The following is a 22,430-nucleotide window of genomic DNA, read 5'->3' as shown; positions in this document are numbered from 1 at the left end:
TAATTTTTTTGTTTGTTTTCTGGATTTTTATTTATTTTTTACTTTCTATATTAAAGGTAAAGATATGATTAGTGGCTCAGACTACTGGCAATTACTTTACTATGTACTCAAAACAGATTTAAATTCTCACACATCTAAAATTTAATGATGAAACAAAACCAAAAGCAACGGCCCGATGATACCACAACAATGCAATGTGGACCTTATGGACTGATCCATTGTAATCAAGACGGGTTATATCTTTTTGGAGTCTGAAAATTAAGCTGTTCAAGTGCACACTTGCCACATGGGTGGTTTCATTCTCTTTTTTCCATATTTTTCTCCTCCTTGTACCTTGTTTCATCCAAGCAGCATACAAATTCCAGCCAGAAAAATTATCTGACTGTGGCAAGAAGAGTAGGGCTCTGGTTTATATCATTCAACTGTTCTTCCTGCCATTGTTCTTTGCCTTCATGAGGTGTTGCTGATGCACACTGGAATAGTACTGTTGGCTAAGATCATGGCTATTTGTCTATGAGGCAGCAAAGATCTGCTTCTCTGCAGTGTAGGGAGCACTTATTGAGGGACGCCCAAACTGTAGTGATGCCATGATCTCAGCACAACTGTTGTCCAGGGCACCATTTGCGTGGAAAAGGATGAGCCCTTTCATACTGCAAACTTTCTCCAGCAAAAGCACTTGATTGCATATTTGAGTTAGATTTCCAATACTTTCCCCTACTTTTTTTTTTTTTTTTTTTTTTGTATTTCTTAACGTGTTGAGTTCAGTTTCTGTTCTTTCTATAAGGTCCTTTCTGTATGTTCTATTTTTAAATAGACTTTGTCTTTTATAGCAGTTTCAAGATCACAGCAATATTGAATGGAAAATAAGAGATTTCTCATATATCCTTTGCCCCCATGCATGCATAGCCTCTCTCATTATTAAGTCCCCCATCAGAGAAGTATATTTGCTACAACTGAAGAACCTATGTTGATGTCTCATAATCATCCAAAGTCCATAGTTTACACTTAGAGTTACTTCTTGGGATAGATGTTTCTATGGGTTTTGACAAGTACATAATGATACATTTCCATCATTATCGTTTCAATACAGAACAGTTTCACTCACTAAAAATGATCTGTGCTCTGTTGTTTTCATCTCCCCTTTCCCCTGTATACCTAGAAAGACCATTGATCTTTTTACTGTCTCTTTTCTATATAGTTGGAATCATGCAATATGTAATTTTCAAATTTGCTTCTTTCATTTAGCCATATATATTTGTTTCTTCCATGTCTCTTCATGCTTTATAGCACTGAATATTTTATTGTCTGGATGTACCATAGTTTATTTATATATCCATCTAATGTAGGACATCTTGGCTAATTCCAAGCGTTGGCAAATAGGAATACAACTGCTATAAACATCTATGTGTAGGTGTTTGTGTGGACAGAAGTTTCCAACTTTTTTTGGATAAATACCAAGGAATATGAATGCTGGATTGTAGGATAAAAGTATATTTAATTTTATAAGAAACAGGCCAACTATCTTCCAAAATGGCCATACTATTTTGCATTCTCACCAGCAATGAATGAGAGTTCTTGTTGTTCTGCTTCTTCACCAGCATTTGGTATTGCCATTGTTCTGGATTTTTGTTATTCTAATAGATCTGGAGTGCTATCCCATTGTTGTTTTAATTTGCATACCCCTGATGATGTATGACAGGGAGTATCTTTTCATATGTTTATTTGTTATCTATATATCTTCTTTTGTGAAGTGTTTGTTAAAGTGTGGGCTCATTTTCTTCTTTTTTTGTTTTGAAATTTTTTACTGTTTTTATTTATTTTTGAGAGAGAGACAGAGCATGAGTGGGGGAGGAGCACAAAGAGAGAGGGAGACCCTGAATCTGAAGCTGGCTCCAGGCTCTGAGCTGTCAGCACAGAACTTGTGGACCACCAGATCATGACCTGAGCTGAAGTCAGATGCTTAACCAACTGAGCCACGCAGAAGCTCCGTGCTTATGTTCTGTTTGGGTTGTTTATTTTCTTACTGTTGAGTTTTAGGAGTTCTTGTATATTCTTTGATAGATAAAGGTCTATTCAGATTTCCTATTTCTTATACATTGAGTTTTGGCAGATTGTGCTTTTCAAGAAATTGGTCTATTTTGTCTAGGTTATAAAATTTGTGAGCATAGAGTTGTTCACAGTATTCCTTTATTTCCTATTAATGTCCATGGGATCTGTAGTGATGTCCTCTCTGTCATTACTGATATTAATAATATGTATTTTTGTTCTTTATTTTCTTAGCCTGTCTAGAGGCTTATCAGTGGTATTCATCTTTTCAAAGAACTAGTTTTTTTAGTTGATTTTCTCTATTGATTTCCTATTTCAACTTCATTGATTTTTGATGTAATTTTTATTATTTCTTTTCTTCTCCTTATTTTGGATTTAATTCCCCCCTCACCCTCCCCCACCTTTCTAGCTTCATATGGTGGAGTATTAGATTACTGATTTTAGACCTTTATTTTTTTCCCCTAGATATATGTGTTCAATGCTATTAATTTTCCTCTAAGCACTGCTTTTGTATGTCCCACAAATTTTGATAATTTTCATTTAGTTCAAAATATTTTTAAATTTTTCTTGAGATTTGTATTCGATCCATGTAATATTTAGAAGTTTGTTTTTTAATCTTCAAGTATTTGGGAATTTTCCAGATAGCTTTCTGTTATTTACTTATGGGAGCAGACATTGTATGATTTATGTTCTTCTAATATTGTTAAAGCCTGTTAAGGATGTAATCTATCTTAGTGAATATTTCATGTTAGCTTGGGAAGAATTTGTATTCTGCTGTTGTTGGATAATCTAGTCTATAGATATCCATTAGATCAAGTTGATTGATAGTATTGTTGAGTTCAACTATATCCTTACTGATTTTCTGTCTGCTGGTCTGTACATATCTGATAGAGGGATGTTGAAGTCTCCAACTATAATAGCAGATTCATTTATTTCTTACAGTTCTATCAGTTTTGCCTCACATATTTTGATGCCTTGTTGTTAAGCACATACACATTAAGGATCATATGTCTTCTTGGAGAACTGACCCCTTTATCATCGTGTAATGCCCCTCTTCACTCCTGATATCTTTTTTATTTTTACCCTGAAGTCTGCTCTTTCCAAAATTAATATAGATTCTACTAGTTTCTTTTGATCACTATAAGCATGGTATATCTTTCTTTATACATTTACTTTTAAAATATATGTATCTTTATATTTAAAGTGGGTTTCTCGTAGACAACACATACTTGGTTCTTGTTTTGTGATCCACTCTGACAATCCCTGTATTTTAATTTGTATGTTTAAACCATTGATATTCAAAGTAATTTTTATATATTTGCATTAATATTTTTTCATATTGTTCTCTATTTGTTGTTCCAGCTCTTCATTTGTGTCTTTGTCTTCTACACATTTCTGCGTTTTGTGGTTTCAATTAAGCATTTTACATAATTCTTTTTTCCCTCTTTCTTTAGCATGTAGTTCTACTTCCTTTTTTACTCTTTTTAGCAGCTGCCCTAGAATTTGCAATACTCACTTTCAACATATCCAAGTTCACTTCAAATAACACTATGCCACTCACAGGTAATATGAATACCTTATACAAATGAAATAATTCTAATTCTTCGCCCTTGCTTCACATATCATTACTGCCATTCATTTCAACATTACATAAACATAAACATATATATACATGAATATATATCATACATAAGCATACATAGCTAATAAGTTTTGCAATTATTATTTTGAACAAACTATTAATAAGAAACAAGAAAATAAAGTTTTTTATTTTAACTTCACTTATTCCTTCTCTTATGCTCTTATTTTCTTTATGTAGATCTGTGTTTCTGATACTACAGCAGCCTAGAATGTACCTTCAGTTTCAAGGACCTCATTTGTCTTGTTCACTATTATGTATCCAGCCATTAGAACATTCTCTAAATCCAGAAGGCACTTAATAAACATTTATTGATCAAATGAATAGAAAATAAATGAATATTCTGTAGAATATTGCTCTTACCTTTACTGCAAATGTCACACTTACATTACCATCACAGAACCTAAGAATGATATGGCTACAGATGTGTTCCAAAATGTTGATGCTGTTAGCATCAAGTAACATTTAATGAAATTGAAGAGAAAGATTACTAAATGTTTTCTTACCCTGAAAATAGATGGTAGCTTTGCATTCTAAAATATGATTGCTCACAGAATGACAACAATTAGGCAATCTCCAACATCCACAGGGATTTTAATCTCCCCACAAACACATTAAAAGAACACAAATATCCAAGTTTCTCTGAAGCTAAAAACCCCATGCAAACCCAAAACTTGAAAATTGGAAGAAAGCAAACTGCAGTGTTTTCTGTTATTCACATCTTAAGATTCTTAGGCTTCCCTTCATTTGTCTACAGCTATAAGTAAAAGTGAACTTTATGTTATAACATAGAACTTCAGAATGAACTGGGGTAATGTGTGTACTATGGAAACAGTCATAGAGTCCTTTTTAAAAAGTATACTATTTTTTCTGCTTCAATTCTGATTATTATTGTAAATCTTTAATTCAGTGAGTGAGAGCACATATAAGTAAGAATACCTTGGTATTACATTTCCACCAGGTTTGTCATCTGTAGGAAGAAAGGTTTTGTTTCCACCCTCACATTGAGGGTAACTGAGATGCCATATTCTTAATAGTTTGAGGTTCTTAGAGAAGAATATCCAAATAAACATAAGATATTGGGTTGTCTGGGTGGCTCAGTTGGCTAAGCATCCAACCTCAGCTCAGGTCTTGATCTCCCAGTTCGTGGGTTCAAACCCTGCATAGGGCTCTGTGCTGACAGCTCAGAACCTGAAGTCTACTTCAGATTCTGTGTCTCCCTCTTTCTCTGCCCCTTCCTAGCTCGTTCTCTGTCTCTCTCTCTCTCTCTGTCAATAATGAATAAACATTAATTTTTTTAAACGCATTAGATAATATTTTAGGGAAGTTTTAGATCATTGAAAAAATGAAAAAAAGAAGAACAACAATAGAGGCTCTCGGAATTATAAAAAACACCTTCCTCACTAGAAGCCTGTTTACATGTATCAAAGGTCAATAGGAAAAGCAAATCAGTGGAATTTAATTACGGAACTTGTGCATATACAGTTCAGATGGAAGTAGAAATGTATATAGTTTGCAGACTGAAACTAAAGGTTACTAGCCAAGATATTTGTGCATGCTTAAGGGCCTGTTTTTGGATGTTGAGATGCTATGGCATTTCAGTTTGTCCAGGTTTTGGCATGCAAGTCTAAGAAAACTGTTTTGTCTGTGAAAAGCTCTCATTTGAACAAAGATGAGCTTAAAAAAAATCCATACTAGAAAATGCTGCAACCTGCTGAAATTAATTTGAGTAATTTGGAGAGATGTTTATTCATCACAGCAGTTTCAGAGATGTATATTATTATCAATTGGCCTGTTCCTATGGTGAACAGGAGTGAAGAGAAAGAGCTTTCTGACAGTAAAGTGCTTCACCACAGGAACTCGGTTAACTCTTTATGAGCAATGGGTCTTAGGTGCAAGTAACCTCTTCTATGGTGCTAAGTGGTTTCCTAGAGAACAGATGAGGTTAGTTTATCAGACTGCAGCTATGATAACAAAAAGATATAATTTCCATTTGCTTCGCATGCTTTCTACAACATATTTCATTTGTATAATCACAAATTCCATACTTAAAACACAAAAGAATGTTTGTACACAGAGAAGAAAAAGTACTACTTCCAGAGCTCAGTGAGTAAAAGAGTTTGCAGGAATCAATATATTGTTTTTTTTGTCCCACTGCTTATGTATTACCTGAATTACCTGATTTTAAGACAAACATCTTTGCTTTTTTTTTTAATGCTCAGTGAAGATGTAGTTCAGTCTGTAGCTCAACTATTTTGAAGTACTTAAGGAAGAAATAGATTTTTAGTATGTGAAAGTTTCATATTCTTCATTTAGAGTTGAAATATTTAAAGCATAGCAACATACGTAAACTCAATTGATTAAAGTTCATTGTTTATAAGAGAAAGAATACAGTATTTACAAAATTTATTTTGCTTTTCTTAAATTCATTTTGAGGTTTCTGAAGTTTATCTTATTTATGTTACACTATTTTATATATTTTTTTTAATTTAGTGAAGTTTATTTACCAAAACCCAGTCACCTTCTTTGTCAAGTATTGATATTCATGAATCCATATGTCCCAGAAAGTGTTTCATGGGCTTCAAAAACTGAATAGTTTATGTAAATAATCTGTTGTTCTTTCTGTTGGCCTTGCCCTTTTAATTCTTAATGGGCTGATTATTCTCCCTCTGATATATACATATGCACATATACATATGTCAATACACATGCATAAACATAAATACAAATGGACATATATTTGCAGTAAGAGAAAGAGATGGATAATGATAAATAGATAACACCCAGTCATAATGTATTTTTGTATGATGTTTTTGAGAATAAAAGTTCTAGTGGTTATTTTCCTCCATTGCTTTTAGAGTCGCCAAATTACTATGTCACAAAAATATATAACTTGTATTCTTGAGACACAGGTTACATTTCACTAAATCATACACTACTAAAGCAGCCTTATTATTGGAACCAGACACACCTTTTTTTGTGTTCTGCATCTCATTGTCATCTCATTTCTTCAGTTTAGCTCACTGGGTGCTAAAGCAGAACAAATTTTTTTAAATTTAATGGAAAGAATTAAAGCAATTGCAATGAAAACTAGCAAAAACTGCCACTCTTGGGAGTTTCATTTCAGATATAGACATAGATACAGACACAGTTATAGATGTGGACGTAGTTAATTAAAGTTGATACAGGTATAGACCAACATGAAAATGTTGAATACCTACTATGCCCTGGCAATTCACTGGACACCTTGATAAACTATACTTTGAAAGATTAAGTCAGAAAAATGGGAAAAGTCAGGATGTTTCCTGATACTATTTATTTGTCCCATTCTTTCTTTCTCCATTGTCACCTCCCAAAACAAGTGAAAGACTCAGTGTGACTTCTCCCTCAGCTTCTCATTTCTTCTTCACATCTATCCTCGAAGAGATGGAATGGGGAGAAAATAATTATGTACTTGGATTTTTAAAGTGTAAAATCAATAACATTTCTTTAGTCCAGGGCTAAGAATGGTCATAAATAAAAGTTTGGAAAAATCAAAAGGGGGCTTCAATGAAATTTAATTACAACACTAAAAAGAAAATTAGGACAAGATGAGCTCAGATTAATTAAAATAAAGAAAAGCTGCCTATATATAATCAAGTGTTGACTGTATAATCAAATTTTGGTAAAATGAAGACACTGACAAAATAATACTACCATTTTGTTTAAGTTTGAATAAAATATTTATTTATATGTTTTCTTATTTGTGTCATATTTGTTTAGTGTCATATTTAATTAGCATAAAAAGCTACCAGAATTTTCAGCTTGTCATCATTTTAGATTAATTAATTTATTAAAAATAACGTTTTTTAGGGGCACCTGGGTGGCTTAGTTGGTTAAGCCTCCGACTTCGGCTCAGGTCATGATCTCATAGTTTGTGGGTTCAAGGCCCATGTCTGGCTCTGTGCTGACAGCTCTGTGTCTCCCTCTCTCTTTGCCCCTCCCCCATTCTTGCTCTGTTTCTCTCTGTCTCAATAATAAATAAATATACAAAATTTAATATTTATTTGCTTTTGAGAGAGAGAGAAAAGAAAGTAGGCAAGGGATAGAGAGAGGGAGACATAGGATCCGAAGCCGATGTCAGGCTCTGAGCTGTCAGCACTGACATGGACTGGCATGGATTCAGACTCACAAACCATGAGATCAAGACCTGAGCTGAAGTCAGATGCTTAACCAAACCTAAGTGCCTCATCTTGGATTAATTTAAGAGAAACTCTATGTAAGCATGAATACCTAGGGAAGGGCATGTGCAAATCCTGATAATAACAGTACAGTTATCAAACAGGTTACTGTGACATTGCCATTTATACTGTGTTTGAAATTATTTCCTTAGAGCATTAAACAATCAAATCAAATTTTTAGAACAATGATATGACAGCAGTGCATGAAACAAAGCTACACAGCCAAAAATCATTTTCTTACCATCTTAGAAATTCATACTTTTATCCGTTCCTTGTTAGTGCCAGTGTAATAATTTATAAAGGGTCATAAATTGTCCTCAGTCTACAAGAATTAAAAGGGAGATGATAAATATGGCAAACATTAAATACTAAAATTTGACACTGTAAATGAACGGTGCTACATTAGACCTGGAGGTTCCTGCCATGATCATCTTTAGAAATCCCTTTCACATGTTCTCAAGTATCACCTGTTCCTAAGAGGGCAAAGTTTTAGCCTGTGACTAGGGCATGCTCACCCAGAGGCCAGAAACCTCTTCTGTACAGTTTGGGTTCCTTAAGTTCCTGCAGCTTCCTGGAGATAACTCATTTGCCAAGACCACAAAGACAAGCCTGGTCTGAACTCTAAATCTGGGTCTAATTTCACAATTTGTGTCCTTAAATACTTGCTATACAGAATTAACACTTTATGAAGTCTCTCTTTTAGAAAATTCATGCCATGGATTTAAGAACCTCAAAAATGAAAATATCATTATCAATTTCTTAGTTTTTCAGTATATAAATTTTTAAATACTATATTCTAGATATCTACTATTACCTTTACTCAGAAGCTGATTAGATTCTAAGTTTAACCTGTTAATTTTAGTATTATTCAATTCTGACCAATATGATTCAATGATTACAAGATCAACTCTATTTTCCTAAAAGTGATAATCTGTAAACACCTGTTCCAGCAGGTATCAGACATTATTCATCATGCCCTTAAGTCCACACTGCTTCATATGGATTAAACTACACTAGATTCCTGTGACTGATGTTTTCATACATGTCTTTTTTCCTGTCTTGTTATGTCCATCATTTTGTTCCCTTATATTTAAAATATCTCTTGGTTTTTTTTGAAATTCTTTTTAGAGTTTATTTTTGAGAGAGAGAGAGACCAGGGTATGGGCAGCAAGAGAGGAAGACGCAGAACCCAAAGCAGGCTTCAGTCTCTGCTTTGTCAGCACACAGCCTGACGCGGGGCTTGAACTCACAAACTGTGAGATCATAACCTGAATCAAAGTTGGACATTTAACCAATGGAGCCACCCAGGAGCCCCCCAAATACATCTCCTGTAAGAAGCATTTATTTTTATCCATTCTGTTGATGTCCTAATTGGAACATTTAGTGCATTTATATTTAATATAAGTAATTATATATATATGTATTTATTTACTTAACTGCATCATTTATTTTTTAATTACCTCACTTTTTTCTCCAAATATTTATATTACTTTATTTTCCACTTACATTAAATTATCCTTTCTTTTACTATTTTTCTAAATTTCTCTAGAGATTACCAAATGCATCCTTACCATATTATAGGCTACTGCTTTATAAAAGCAATGCTAGTATTTGGAGCATCTTAACTGCATGGTTTTTTTGTCTTTCATATTATCATGCCACTTATTTTAATTCTACATTTTAAACTCCAAAGAAACTATTACCATTATTATTAAATAATATATTCAACAATCACTTAAATTGATCCATGATTTACCCTCTCAATTGTTCTTCATTCTTTTCGACATTTGTATATTTCTCACTAAGATAATTTTTCTTTTGCCTGAAGCACCCCTTTCATTATTCTTTCTGATGTAGTCTGCCTTTAAGGTTTGCCATTATGGATTTCTTTTTAATTTCCTCTTCAATTTTGAAAGAAACTCAGGTGGAGCATATAACTCTAGGTTATGGGTAATTTTATTGCAGCAGTTTAAAGGCAACATAATACTGTACACTATTTTACATTACTGTTCTTTTTTTTTCTTTTTTTATTGTTTATTGATTTTTGAGACAGAGAAAGAGACAGAGCATGATCAAGGGAGGGGCAGTGAGAGGAGGGGACACAGAATCTGAAACAGGCTCCAGGCTCTGAGCTGTCAGCACAGAGCCCAACGTGGGGCTTGAAACCACAAACCGCGAGATCATGACCTGTGCTGAAGTCAGAGCTTAACCGACTGAGCCACCCAGGCGCCCCTACATTACTATTCTTATGAAACAAGCTATTTGTCTTATTGATGCTGCTTTATTTTTTTTAATGTTAATTTTTATTTTTGAGAGAGAGAGAGAGAGAGCGAGGGAGGGGAGGAGAGAGAGGGAGACAGAGAATCGGAAGCAGGCTCCAGGCTCTGAGCTGTCAGCACAAAGCCCAATGTGGGGCTGGAACCCATGAACCCTGATCATGACCTGAGCCAAAGTCATACGCTTGAATGACTAAGCCCCCCAGGCACCCCACTGCTGCTTTAAAAGTAATGCAATATTATCCATCTATCTGCTTTTTAAATGCATTCTTTGGTCTTGTGTTTAGATTCACACAGATTTTTTTAACATATAGCTTCATATTTGTCATTGTTTTGCAAATTATCAACTAGTGTCTATTCAAATATAGGTTCTGCTCTAGTGTCTCTTTCTTTCTCTTCTAAGACTTCAGTTACACATATTATTTCTCAGGCTCCTTCATATATTGTCTTTTCTTTGTGCTCTCTGAGCATTGCCCTGGATACTTCCACCTCACCTATCTTTCACTTCACTAATTTTCTCTTCTGCTTTGTCCAATCTTCTGCCAAATCTTTCAAAATCTTATATTTCATTTTTAGTCTTAAGATGACTCACTTATCTTTTATAACTTTTAATTTTTAGTAATATATTTCACCTTTTAAAACATTCTTATTCTAGCTATTTGAAATTCTAGGACTGTTAACTCTATGTTTCTATCACCTGCTTTTTATTGTTCTTGTTGCTGTTTATTTGTATTTGTGGGGTGTGTTTTTGTGTGTGTGCCTGTTTCTTAGCATATCTGGTAATTTTTGGCTGAATATTATGCTTTCTGTATGATAAATAATAGAGATTTATGATGATGTGATCTTCCTCTAGGGAGGATTTGTTTTTTCTTCTGATGGGCTGATAGAGTTAGGTATAAATTACCTTAATTCAGTGACTAGGCATCTGATTAAAAGCTGGATTCAGCTTTTTTAAGATTTCACTTATCTCTGGTTTGTTCTGGCTTTTAGAACACAACTCTCCAGGGATCTCAAATGAAAAGTTGTGCTGCTTAATGAGGACCTTCCCTTTCAGCAGCTCCTGAACTAATTGTTTTTTCTCTTTTCTTGAGATTGGACATAAAGTCCATCCCTCTATTCAGATGTTTACTTAGATTTTTAACCTCTTTTTATGTGCAACTTAAGAATTTGTCTAATGCCAAGAAGCAAAATTGTTGACTATAACGTTCACTTCTTTGAACCTCACTCTTTAGTCAACTCTTGGTCCCACACATCTTGGCTGTTTTGTTAGCTCTGACTCTATTTTCTACAACTCCAGCCCTATATCATTGCCAAACTTTCTGCTTTTGCTAAAAGCTTCTATGACTCTTATTTGTAGGCTTTTGTTTCACTTCTTGAGATCCAGGATAATGCCAATAATTAACAATTATTCCAGGAGAAAATTGGCTTCTGGCCTATGGGTTCTCCTCTTTCTACATTTTTATTTTCCAAGATCATAGCCTCTCAATTTCTGATTGACTTGGCAGCTCACCAATATCTTTAAACATAATTAAAAAGTAATGTACCTGGATTTTCCAAGTATTTTTAAGCATAGCATTAGTCCGTTACAAGATAAATACATCATAGTCTCCAATCAAGTCTTCAGAAACAAATAGTTTATGAAAGAGAAATATTAATTTCCATTGTGGTGTTAGAAATTTATCAAACTAATAACGAACTCCTTTTTAGGTGAACAACTTATCTTGTTTTATAATTATCTCTTTTCCAACTTCCAATTTAGAAGGTTTTAACATTGAACAAACATAAAAGTATTCTGCTTTCTCTAGCCATATTCCATCTCCAGTCCATGCAACTAATGCTTAAATATTTAATTATTTAAACAATCATGGGGGGGCCTGGGTGGCTCAGTAGGTTGAGTGCCTAACTTTGACTCAGGTCATGACCTCGAGGTTCATGAGCTTGAGTCTCATGCCCGGTTCTGTGCTGAGACCTCAAGCCTGGAGCTTGTTTCTGATTCTGTGTCTCCCTCTCTCTGCCCCTCCCCTGCTCAAGCTCCATCTCTGTCTCTCTCAAAAAATAAAAACATTTTAAAAAATCATGGAAAATTGCTATCTCTGGTGTAAATAAAGTGTTCTAATCTAAAGTTAATGTGCTTATGTCAAGAATAAAGTCACTATACACCTGGACTTACATTATAAAGTCCTTCCTCTCTTATACTTCTCTGAAGTCTTTTCATTGGCTGGTATCATAAATAAGATACATTAGATCCAGTCCATTGATTACTTCACAGAGCCCTTTATATTTTGGCATTGGCATTATGCAAAGAAAACATACTTGTTTTTTTAAATTAGGGCTTTATTCAGCTTTATTTGACAAAGTAGAATACAAAGGTACCCTAAAAGTGATACAATCACATGCATGACTAATTGTAACATGGAGAAGACAGAAATACACATTAAAGTTAGGCTACAATGCTCATTCGGGTGACTTCAGAATGATTAAATTTAAATATCACTCTAAAACATAGAAAACATGATCTAATGTTTTGTTACAAGCAAGTATGTACTTAAATAAGCCTTCAATAGTTTTTATTAACATTCAGATTATTAGTTTAAAAATCTACAACCTTCAGACAAGTTTGTGTAGTCAACAATTACGTATACAAGCTTAATTTTTATAGATTATGGTTATAATAAGCTTCTGATAAAATGTTCATTAAAGAGTTTCAATACATATGTACATACAAATATATGTATATATTTAATACTAAGTCCTATCTATAGTAAACATCATTCTTAGATTATTAATATTCTATGAAAATTCATTGTTCTAATTACTTTATTTCCATATATAGATTGAAAAGTATTTGAATAAAATTATAAAAAATATATCCTTAAGGAACAAGGAACATATTTCTATGTCAAGAGTATCCACAGAATTGGTCTCGGTACACTTATCTTTAAGTCATTTACTTTTAGACACACTTACATCTTATTAAATGTAGAACTAGTCCTCTGCCAGAATAATAAGCATCTCAAAGAATTATGGCGTTTATATATTCACAAACAAAAAGAAAAACAGTTCAATTATTTGATGATGATGTGTGATGACATATTGTGACAAAAAGCAATGTATGGGGCTTAATATTTTCCAAGGAGACTACACTCAGAAAACTCTACGTGATATAATAAAGGACAAACACACTCTTTATGTGCCCCAAGACACAGATAATTTGTAAGTTCAAGTTTTGAATAGTTTTTAAAAGTGAGCAAAAAATAATTCTATTTTCAGATGGAGCATTCTTTTATGTCCACCATGTTGTTTTTGTGCACATGTTGATGCCATTGAGAAGTAAGTGAGAAATAACATTGAAGTAGATTGAACACATTGTGAAGACACATTATTTTCCACCGAACATATGTTTAACTTGTGTGAATTCCAATTTCTTTATTCAGAAGTTGGATTAACTGTGTAAAGCCATGTCTCAAATACCGCCCTAACTGTCTGCATTTTATTAATATGTGATTAAGTAAATGTTGACTGAGCTAGGGCTCAGACTAGGAGATTCTTAGTGAAATAATAAGGACACCAAATGTGGTTTATGTAACAGGACTAAACTAAACACATTTAGTTTTCCAGAGGTTAACATACAGGATTTTGAAAAAGAAAGTCACATAATAGTATAAGGCTTACTTCCTGGTTTTGTTATAGATTGAAATTGCTCAAGATAGATTCAGTATTCAAAGAATTTCCTGCAACATGAACATGACTGGAAAAATAATTTTCGACATTAAATTTGGTGAACTGCTGAACTTTGTTAATATTTTTTGCAGTGTTCAATTTAATTTTAATAAATTGCATAGCTCTGGCAGGGGAGTGAAGTCTAAAGATTGAAAGCCTGAATAGGTCAAAGGAAAAGTTGGCTTGCCAATCCAAGCCTGTTAAAACACTAACTAGAAAATTAGGCAGGAAAAACAGTTTAAAAAAATATTGTGCGTATCTTTGATCATCAGCTGGTTGAAAAGAAGTAATATGACAAACAGGAAATTACAAAGAATAACTATTTTGACTGTAGTGGAAATAGCGACTTAGGTAGCCACATTTCAAACTAAATGCAGAATATTTTCCTGGAATTTAAAGAAAAAGTATCCAGATGTCTAAACATTCTACTCAATGCAGCTTTTATTTGGAGTTTGGCAAGCCTTCAGAAAACTAGTAGTCAAGTTTAGTTGGAATACTTTTTCCAGCCTATTTACATAATTTCATACGTATTTTATGCTTCTGCATTACATTTTTTTAGCAGTGGCCATATTTAATTTTAGACTTTCTGCAAATGTTATATTTGCTTGCATGAATTATTTTATTGCTCCCCATCAAATGCTTTGTGGATAAACTTAATATTTAAACCTGTGAAAACTACTGAAAACATCAGTGAAGACAAACTTACATAATGATATCATCAAGTCCTCTACCAAGTGTCTCCATGTCAGGATCCCACCCTGCTCTCAAATAGGAAAAAAAAATACCACTCCAAGGAAGGGATGGAAATACTCTCTTATAGATTTTACACAAATTTGTTTATTTTTAGTATTTAAAAATACCATATAAACAAAACTTGCTGTATGGATAATTACAGTATATTGGACATTTTGGTTCAGTTTAATTACATGATAAAAACTTCCCTTATAAAATTTTTATTATGAAAATATAAAAACACAGAAGAACTAGCAGGTGTTCTAAATGATTGTAAAGACAGCCACAAAAATAGCAATTGAATTTATTTATTTGAATTATCTGATTAAAATTTAATTACTGTTGCCCTTTGTGTTAGATACTACAATCATGCCAACTTTTAATATGAAAAAGCCATATGGAATTTTAGTGCTATGCCTAAGGTCACAAAGCTAGTAAAATTTGGAACCAGTATTCAAATCCATTTAGCCTGATTATAGAGACTACATCGAACCACTCTATTAACAAATGGAAAATGGAGAAGAATGAATAAAACAACAAAACAAAAAGGATCAGCAAACAATTAAGCCAAATCAGTTGAGAATGTGGCAACAATTGCGAGAGCCACATTCATATATTTATGGATACAGTTCTTGATCTCAGGGAGTTGAGTCTAGGTGAAAAGTATACCAATCAGGGTTCTTAGTTGTAAGCAGCAGAAACCGGTGGTTTTTTAATCAGAAAAGGCAAATGGTGGAAGTATGCGATGCAGCTCACAGAGGCTTGGGGAATACAGGAGTACTGAGTTGAAAATGGTCAGGAACCAAACAGCCTGGGCAGGTTTGGTCACTTCACCCAGCTATTTCACTGAAAGCTCCCTGTTATCGCTACCAGATTTGTGAAGCTGCACACACACACACACACACCATCATTTAAGAGGGCACTGGATGCCAGATGCATGCTCTGGCACAGCTAAAACTGAGTGTGGCCAATGTCCATGCCAGAGAAGAGTCTCCACTGCACCTGTTTCTTTGCATCGCTGCTCTGCTGCAGGTGCCTTGAAGGCTGATCCTTCCTATCAGGTCCACATGGAGCATTTGTAGGGAATCCAGGAAAAATGAACATATAGTATATCCATCAGGGTTCAACCAGAGGAGCAGAACTATATTGTGTACGTGTGTGCATATGTACGTATGTCCGTGTGTGTGTGCCTGTGTATGTGTGTACTTATTTACAGGGCTGCAAGCTAAGATAACCCAAGTCCACAAGCAAGCAGTCAGGATGGATAGATCCAGGGGATCCAAGGGAGAGAAATTACAGTCCCAGCTGGGGCTTAGAGCCCCTAAATTTCAGGAAGGCCTATTTCCTCTTTAAAAGGCTCACACTGGCCTTATTCAGGGCCAACCAGGCTCAGTTCCTTCTTGCTTAATTCAAAATCAACTAATTTAGAACTGTAATCGCATCTGCACAATTCCCTTACAGCAGCATTTAGAGCAACATTTGATGGAACAACTTTGAGAAAGTATGTGCACGCCACAAGTAGCTGCTTTCTTCCTGTATTCTTCCATTTCCACAAAAGAAACTTCCTTATAATTTACCCTAAACGGAGACCTAGCAGAAAGGGAAGTCTTGGGAATGCAGGTTAGCTCTATTCCCTACCCATGTTGACACATCACAGCCATCAGAAGTCACCTATTGTCAACCGGGTATGTATAAACATACCCTTAAGCCATAATAGTAACAAAGTATTACTTTCACCAAGCATAATGCAACTGCCCTGCATACACCACAAAAACACTAAACTAATCTGCAGAAGAAATACAAAGTCCTTGAACAAAAATATTCACTCTCTTCACTACTGATTCTTTCTCCCTCTTTGATATTTTATAACTTAAATACTAAAAAAAAATATCATTTTATTAACACATTTTAGATGATAAGGAAAAGAGAGGGAAAAAATAAACATACTTACTGGCTAATATATATGCAGACCAAACCAAAATAATAAAAAAAAACCCATGGGGGCGCCTGGGTGGCTCAGTCGGTTAAGCATCTGGCTTTGGCTCAAGTCATGATCTCACGGTTCGTGGGTTCGAGATCCGCGTTGGGCTCTGTGCTGACAGCTAGCTCAGAGCCTGGAGCCTGCTTCAGATTCTGTGTCTCCCTCTCTCTCTGACCCTCCTCTGCTCACACTGACTCTCTCTGTCTCTCAAAAATAAATAAAAGACATTAAAAAATTTAAAAAAAACCTATAATGACAGCTATTATATTGGTTCGTGTTTTTGCACAAGATGTCATGTGATCATAGCTGGTATTAATAACCATTTTTGTATTACCCACTCTGTATTCCCTTTGGCCTCAGTAAACACTCCAGCTGATCATAGTTTTTTGCTTAGTGGAGTAATCCATATCTTCATTTTTGAAGAGTACAGTTTATAGCCTTGCTTGAACTGTTTTCCATTTACTTTAGTCACAACGTATGTCTCCTTACTCCCCTTGGTTAATAGCAACTCAATTCCCCTTCATAGTCAGGAGCAGTTACTCCAGGAAGTACAGTAACTCCTTTCTTTGCCTGTTTATTCAGAGACTTTGAAAGACCAAAGGGTCTAGGTGGCAGCCTAAATTTCCGTTTTGGTAGAAGAATTGTGTCTCCTGGTGCAAGTATTTCTCCCATTAGAACTAAGGCCTCTAGACCAACAGAGCCTAAAGTCATGGGCACAGGAAGAAATGTTTTGTGGTGGATCACTAGAAGTAATAGTAGGAGAAGCCACTCCTATGTCCACTCCTTTATTTCTGACAATGAGAGAAGTAGCACCACATGTTAGACACAGACTTAGAGCATATACTACATCCCTGTGCTATGAGGTATTGTCACATACCAGAGATTTTAAAAGGCATATTTCTATCAAGCCAGCTGCTTAGTTTTATGGAGAACATGATAAGACAGTGAATTCCATGAGCCTGGGCCCCATTTGTTGTGAGATAACACAATACTTCTTGGAGTACTATTATCATGGATAGTGCATTCTGTTACACCATGGATGGTAGTTTTGGCAGAATAATTGAAGGCAAGAAATATACCTCTATATCCAAGGTAAATGTCAATTCCAGCAAGAACACAGTTCTACCTTTTCCATGATGGAAGCGGTCCAATGGAATCAACCTGACACAAAGTGGCTGGCTGATTATCTTGGGGAATGTTACCCAGTGTTGGCCTCTGATGCTGACAAACTGGGCACACAGCTGTGACTATATTCACATAAGCCCTGGTGAGTGAAAGGCCATGTTTCTAAGACTATGCCTAACCTCTATTCCTTTGTTCATGATTCCATTGGGCAATGACAGGAGAAACTTGAGAGAGAAGCTGGTTGGCATCCACAGACTGAGTCATCTTATCCTCTTGATTATTTAAATGCTTTACTTTGTAGGCTATCTTTTGGTGTGCCTTTATAGGGTACACAAATATCCTAATACTCTATACTCATTCAGAGAAGTCTACCCTCACACCTCTTCCCCAGATGTCCTTGCCATCAATTTTCCAATACTGCTCTAAGTCCCTAAACAAACATTCAGTCAAACCATTGGCCATGGTCTATGAATTGATACAGATTTGTACCATCATCCATCTCTTTTTTCCAGGCAAAATTAATAACTAATGGGCTGTTTAAAGTTCTCCCCACTTTGATGATTTCCCTTTACCACTGTTAGCCCAGAGCTGTCTGGGGCTGGGAATAAAGTATTGCAGTGAATGACTCTCAGGTGCTACCTGCACAGTCAGTTAAACAGACTCAAGCTTTTATCTCCTCAGTAAATCAGTCATTGGGAACTTCTTATGAAGCAATAGGAATTGACTGAGTGTCAGGTAAGGCAATATATCAGGGGTAGGGGCCACAGCTGTCTACCTGCTCATGCAACTTCATTGTGCATTCAGGACTTGTTTCAGCCTGATCTCATATATACCACTTACATGTGGTGATGGAGTGCTGCTGCATCCTAATCTGATGACCTGGTGGGCTAGACAACAACTAGTTCATGACAGGAAGTTTAGGTTATATGGTATCATAATGGTCTATGGCCAAGAAATCAGTCTCTACAAAGGCCCAGTCATAAGGCCAAAGGTGTTTCTAAAGGGAGAGAATGTGTCTACAGAGAATCTATAGTTTCGCTCTCATATTCTAAGGGCGTGTGTGCCTATACAGTCCTGCCACGGGTTCCAAAAGGCATCCCTACAAGCAGGGAGAAGAAACCAGGAAGAACCTTTACTACTTGTCTCAGAATTCTTCGCTACGTAATGAGACATCATTCACAATTCTGTTTTCCACGTGACTGTAGGAGGCAATATTTCTAAGCTACCTGTGACCACCTGACAGTCATTGTCTTTCTGATGCTTTCCAGTAATGTTTTCTTCATGTGCTTTTGAGCCCTCAGTGACAGGGTTCTTAAATTCTAGATTTTTACTAACAGTCTGGCTAAGGCAATTCAGGCTTTCTTTATTATATTCCTCAAAATTCTTCCAACCCTGACTTCCAGCTCCTCTCCCAGCATGTAAGTATCTTAGAAGTCACCACCCTATGGCAACAAGTTAAACATCGAGGAAAATGAAAATCAACAAGTCATCTAAGATCCTTCAGAGAAATGCGATCACACAGCAAACTGCAGCCAAAAGTTGGAGAGACAGGCAGACACAGAGGATCACAACCTAACTGGGGCAGCAACTCTCTAGATACGAGTGTCAGGGCAGGACAACTTCACCTGTAATTGGTGACCCCCTGGCGCCTCAGTGTAGACAACTCTGAGAATTAAAAACTCCAGGGGACCCAATCGTGGTGAATTTTATATCCAGGAGTTTTACTAAGTCTTCACAGTAAATATCAGACAAAAATGTCCCAGAAGCAGGGGTGGGGGGGAGGCAAAAGGAACATTTTGAAATACTTCAGAACATTGTTCTTTTTTTCTAAATAGTGTTTTTGAATAAGATTCTTCTTTTCTGAATATTAGCAGCATTGACTTTTATTTATCCATTTATTTTTAATGTTCATTTATTTTTGAGAGAGGCAGAGCTGGGGCACCTGGGTGGCTCAGTCGGTTAAGCCTCCGGCTTCGGCTCAGGTCAGATCTCACGTTCGTGGGTTTGAGCCCCGCGTCGGGCTCTGTGCTGACAGCTAGCTCAGAGCCTGGAGCCTGCTTCCAGTTCTGTGTCTCCTTCTCTCTCTGTCCCTCCCCCTCTCATGCTCTGTCTCTCTCTCTCTATCAAAAATAAATAAAACATTAAAAAAAAAAAGAAAAAGAGGCAGAGAGACAGAGTGCAGGTGGGGGAGGGGCAGAGGGAGAGGGAGACAGAATCTGAAGCAGCCTCCAGGCTGCGAGCTGTCAGCACAGAGACCAACATGGCGTCTCCAACTCACAAAACAAGCAGTGAGATTATAACCTGAGCCAAAGTTGGAAGTTCAACTGACTGAGCCACCCAGGTGTCCCCAGAACATTCTGTTCTTAATAAGGCTTGCCTTTAGAAAGAACTATTTAACCAGGTTCTAAACTGCTAGAGTCTTAATCAGAGCTTAACCTACCTGAGGGGCAGGAAAATGCCAAACTCAGGCCCTCAGTCACCCTGTCTCACTAAGCAGGGGGGCAGAGTGAGGTATTAACTAGTGAAGGACACAGTCTGGAGAGGTAGGCTCACCAAAAGAAGACTTAATCTCAGGACTAAAGGACACTTGTCCTCCCTGATACCTTACCAGTATCAGGGTAAGTTGAACATCTGAATGGCATAAGAGCACCTTTGAATATAATTTTAAAAAATCATTACAAAGTTACACTGTTATGTATCCTATCAGGTTATATGTCACAAACTCTAGCTGTGCAGAAATGTTTTCACTGAATGAAGAAAAAACAGATGCTTCAAACCCTTTAAGACAGTACCTCGAGGCCTGAATTGTATTCCATATTTTTATTTCTATTCAACAAAGGAAGTAAGTATTTATCCCTTTCAAGATATAGAACGAGTACAGTACCCAGCTGAGTAATTTTAAGCTAAGTATTATATTGCTTTAATATCAATAGGATAAGAATAGTTTCTTAGGGGAAGTTACAGTTTTATGGCAAAAGCATTAAAAATCAAAACCATGCTCTCTGAGAAGCCTGAGACTTGTTTTCTTATATAGTGTCATCTCTGAAGAATCTTTGTCTTTTTCCCCTGTTATTTTCTCCTTTAGTTGTTTGCTGGCAGTTATTTGGCTCTTCCTCATTTCAGCTTTCTTTATAGTTCATATTGTAATATTACATGTAATACCCAAGAGAAACGAAAAGAAAGGCAGTTCCTGCCTCAAATACAGAAGTAGCTTTTGTAGTTAAATCAGGGCATATTGTGTCTCTTGGCTACCTTATCTTTAAAATGGGAACACTTAATTTAGAAAATATGTTGAGGTTTAGATAACATTAAATAATCCACACATAATCAAGAGAAAGTACTTTTTTTTTAATGTTTATTGATTTTTGAGAGAAAGGGCTGGGGTTGGGGGGAGGGCAGAGAGAGAGGGAGACACAGATTCCAGAGCAGGCTCCAGGCTCTGAGCCGTCAGCACAGAGCCCGATGCGGGCCCCAAGCCCACGAACCTTGAGTTCATGACCTGAGCCAAAGCCTGATACTTAACTGACTGAGCCACCCAGATACCCCAAAGGAAAATACTTTTTAAATTGCCAAGTCCTCGTCTATAAAACCATGTCTGCCATTTGTTCAGGCGGTTTCTAAAGCTGCCTGGTTTTCTGCTTCAAGTTTTTGTTCGTCCTCTTCCTTCATAGAGAACCAAATGCAGTTCGTCTCGTAATTTTGTTGGGTGTTACGACTTTCTTATGTTAACATGTGTTACAGGAGCACAGAGTGCTAGAGGTGGTGAGACACAGTTCAATGATTCAACACTGGACCCCGAGAGAAACTGAAATAGAGAACCTTCTCCTGGAAGTTACATGCAGTGCCGCACTGAGCCACATGGGGAGGTCAAGACAAGGTACAAGGCAGAGAGACAGGCAAGAGCCAGGGCACATGCTTCTATTAGGGTCTGTGGGTGGCGTGCATTATAGTTCCTGTCCAGGCCTAACTGGTCAATTCAAATCAGAAAAAGAGCAGGATTTGGGTAAACTGCATGGGGATTTTATCTGAGGGGCAGTGTGCACAAGGCCTAGGGAGACTGTTGGGAAAGTTCTATCAGAAACTTGCATTTGCTTGCGACCCTGAGGGCTGTTCTCTTAGCCATGCAGTTGCACCAGTGTCAGTTTAAGACCCCCCCAAACTCCTGTGCGCCCACCACAGGCTGATTTGTCAAAGAAAATGGATGCTGAGGCAGCAATACTACAAACTATCCTAGATAACATCTTGATATAAGTTATTTCCATGTTAAATTCTAGGAATGTTTGCTGAGTCTTGTTGAAATCTCTCAAAACTTTATTTGGAGATGTAATTCCTTTTTATTAAATGTTTAATTTATTTTTGTTTTTTAAATTTATTTTTGAGAGAGAGAAAAAGAGAGAGAGACAGAGAAAGAGAGAGAGCGCACGCACGTGAGCAAGCATGCATGGAGGAGGGGCAGAGACAGAGGGAGACAGAATCCAAAGCAGGTTCCAGGCTCACGAACCATGAGATCATGACCTGAGCCAAAGCTGGATGCTTACCTGACTGAGTCACCCATGTGTCCTTGGAGATGTAACTCTATTCAGATAAATTATGCATGCTGCTTTTCTTAGATGCTCCCATCATTGTGCCTACTGCCACCACCACTGCCATCCCCTGTAAACAACACATGTGTCATCAAATCAAGGCTTCAT

Source organism: Suricata suricatta, chromosome 15 (genome assembly GCF_006229205.1).
Source record: "Suricata suricatta isolate VVHF042 chromosome 15, meerkat_22Aug2017_6uvM2_HiC, whole genome shotgun sequence".
NCBI classification, from domain to species: Eukaryota; Metazoa; Chordata; class Mammalia; order Carnivora; family Herpestidae; genus Suricata; species Suricata suricatta.
This window is presented reverse-complemented; position numbering follows the sequence as displayed.